Below are 2,701 nucleotides of genomic sequence, written 5' to 3'. Positions count from 1 at the left end.
ACGACACAGGGATTTCTTTTGTGCGATTTATCAGCGCAAATAGATGGCTGCGGAAAGCTGCCCATGTGTCAGGATTTTTTTTAATATTGGCATTTGATAAGCCATCCGGATAGTTTAAATATGATTTTATGGGCTTTCATTGAAGACATGGTAGAATTCATTGACACTTTGGGGACAGAAATGGCAAAGTATTGCGGATTACAAGAAAAGCATCCATGTTGCAAATGCAAAGTTTTGTACATACATCCCTTATGATCGTCCACACCAATGTATAAAGTTATGGAATTTTAGGCCGGATATTTCATACTGAAAATTACCATAAAATGTATAAAAGGACAAAACAGTGTCTCACAGATTGCAGGATTGGACAGCTATGCTCCACATAAAATATGTAACCTGATTATGTCATTTATTAAGGTGCCACAACTGTAAAAATGTGTAAATTCTGGGATGACAGATTTTTGGCAAAAAGGTCTGTAGGAAGTCTTTTTACATCATAAAATGCAACCTCCTGAACTGAGTCACATCCAGAGGAGGAAACCAACATTGATTGTCCAATCCAATTATCTAGAGGAGGGCTTAGCTAAGCCGACCCAGCAATATAGTCTATGATGTCACTATGCATTATGAATAAGAGGCCCTGACAAGACTCTAGACACACACTCTTCCTGACGTTCCTGCTCTGCGTTCCTGTTCCATCCATCCAAGTTCCAGATCCCAACTACAAGGCCAAAGCGTTGCTGACCATACTCCAGGGCCCACTGCAAAACCCAAGCAGTGCTGGTCCTATTCCCAGCAAGGCCTCAATTCTGAAAACCCACTAATCTCCCATTAAAAAGGGGAAAGCTATGGTATTCTTTTGGGAAGCATCCTGAACCAGCCTGGCTTGCTGCCCCCTAACTGCATGCTCGCGGCAATCCTGCCATCCAGCTGACCTTTAGTATCCAGTGACCAGAATTGCCAGTCCAGAAGTGCCATCCGGTGACCAGAACTGCCCAGCTGTTTGCCAGGCGCACTGGCGTGTAGTGACCAGAACCGTTGACGGTCCAAAAATCCCAAAACTAAAAAGTGGACTGTGAATATAATCACCATCTCATAGAAACCTATAGCATATCTTTTCTTTATCCTTATCCCACTCTCTAAGCCATCCTATCTTTATCCTGGTAACTTATAAAACTGTCCGAATTATCCCTGCAACCCTGCCCTTGATTTCTAGTGTTAGTGCCATCTATTTAGTAATTTTGTCTTGTGTAATCCTAAGCCATTAGTCCTATTTCGAGTGATCGGACTGTGCGCAAATCTGTAACTTCCTCTGGTGACCCCATGGGGTCAACAGAGGTAGTTACAGTCCTCAGCCACAAAGAGTTAATTTATTTATTTATGCAATGTTTGTCGGATATCCGACAAACATTGCATTGCAGAAATAAATAAATTAGTCGAGAAGATCTTGGGACTTGATGATGGAGGAAGGAGAGGCTAATTTGTATCACGGCATAGTGAGGGTTACCTCGGGAATACCATTCATTTTCAGTGAGCACGGGTCCATACAATTGCCCAGTACTCCCACAAACTATGAACAATTGGATTAATATAGTAGCAATTACTTTGCATTTAAATATCCCATTTCAGGCAAGTAGGACCCACCATGCAAGAGAGGAACGGGCTCCGGCCCAGACATGCCCGTTCCTCTCTTGCATGGTGCTCCGAGGGGCAAATGGCGAGCCGAGATGAAGGGAGGAGGTGGTGAGGTGAGGAGAAGAGAGTGCTGGCCCGGGCGAAGGAGCGTCGAGGTCCAGGATGATTATGATGGTGTCAATGGGGCCAGCGCTGAGCAGCTCCGCTCAGGAGGGCCATGGGCCTGTGTGGGGCCGACAGGCCAGTGGGCAGACTGCAACAGGCCTGCTCGAGCCATCCTGCTATTTATACTAATCTCGGGCCGAGCAGGGCCTGATGGGAGAAAGGAACTGCGCTACAATCTGCTCTTCTGCTGGGCTCTGCCTGCTGTAGCTTCCCCCTACATGCGGGACAGGCAGCTCTGGAGATGCTCAGAGCTTCCAGGGGGTGGGGGGTTGGGGCTGGGTCAGGGCCTGCCTTCTCACCCTCGCTTAACGGGGCTTCCCAGAACTGACCCAACCCCTTCCCTCTTGCATGCAACTCATACTTAGCTGGCAGGGGAGAATCTGATCTCAAGGGCAGATCTCCCAGGGTGAGGCTTACCCATTGCACATCGGATTTGCTGACCCCTGCTATGTTCCCAAATGCGGGATACACGACTGCATTATTTCTGGTAGTGGGGGACTGCGTTCGCGCTCTCCCCCTGATTTATTGGTGAAACAAAAGGTAAAGTGTGCACTAGGCCTGCTAGGTTGCAGACTTTAAGATTGTGCTCACATTGCGTTTCTTCAATTAGGTTCACCTTTGGGTGATCGCTTTTCCACATTTTATCTGTTGAATTGAATTATGCTTCTTTCATCACCACAGAAGTAATGTGTATTACAGAGATAAGCGGCCATATGTATTGGGCACACTGCACATGCTCAGGCAGCATCAATCATGCTTTGTACAGGACAAAGCTGGCCTAAATTGGGAACAGCCAGCATAGACATGTTGCTACAGGGGCATATTTTGGGTACAACCAGCATGACAATGTCTTACATCAGTGACAGTGCTGTCTTACACTGTGGACACATTGATCATTAAA

At 46.5% G+C, this 2,701-nt stretch overlaps 1 non-coding gene across 1 annotated transcript; it reads left to right on the top strand.

Moving 5' to 3' along the window:
* Positions 1-2,157: 2,157 nt before the first annotated feature.
* On the top strand, positions 2,158-2,319 carry LOC138481811 (U1 spliceosomal RNA). The gene has a single exon (XR_011274422.1). It is a non-coding gene; the product is annotated as a U1 spliceosomal RNA (small nuclear RNA).
* Positions 2,320-2,701: the final 382 nt, after the last annotated feature.

This window comes from Ambystoma mexicanum, chromosome 5p (assembly GCF_040938575.1).
Source record: "Ambystoma mexicanum isolate Mex_15411 chromosome 5p, UKY_AmexF1_1, whole genome shotgun sequence".
Classification (NCBI taxonomy): Eukaryota; Metazoa; Chordata; class Amphibia; order Caudata; family Ambystomatidae; genus Ambystoma; species Ambystoma mexicanum.
The sequence above is the reverse complement of the archived record's forward strand: the minus strand, read 5'-3'. Positions and strand labels throughout refer to the sequence as shown.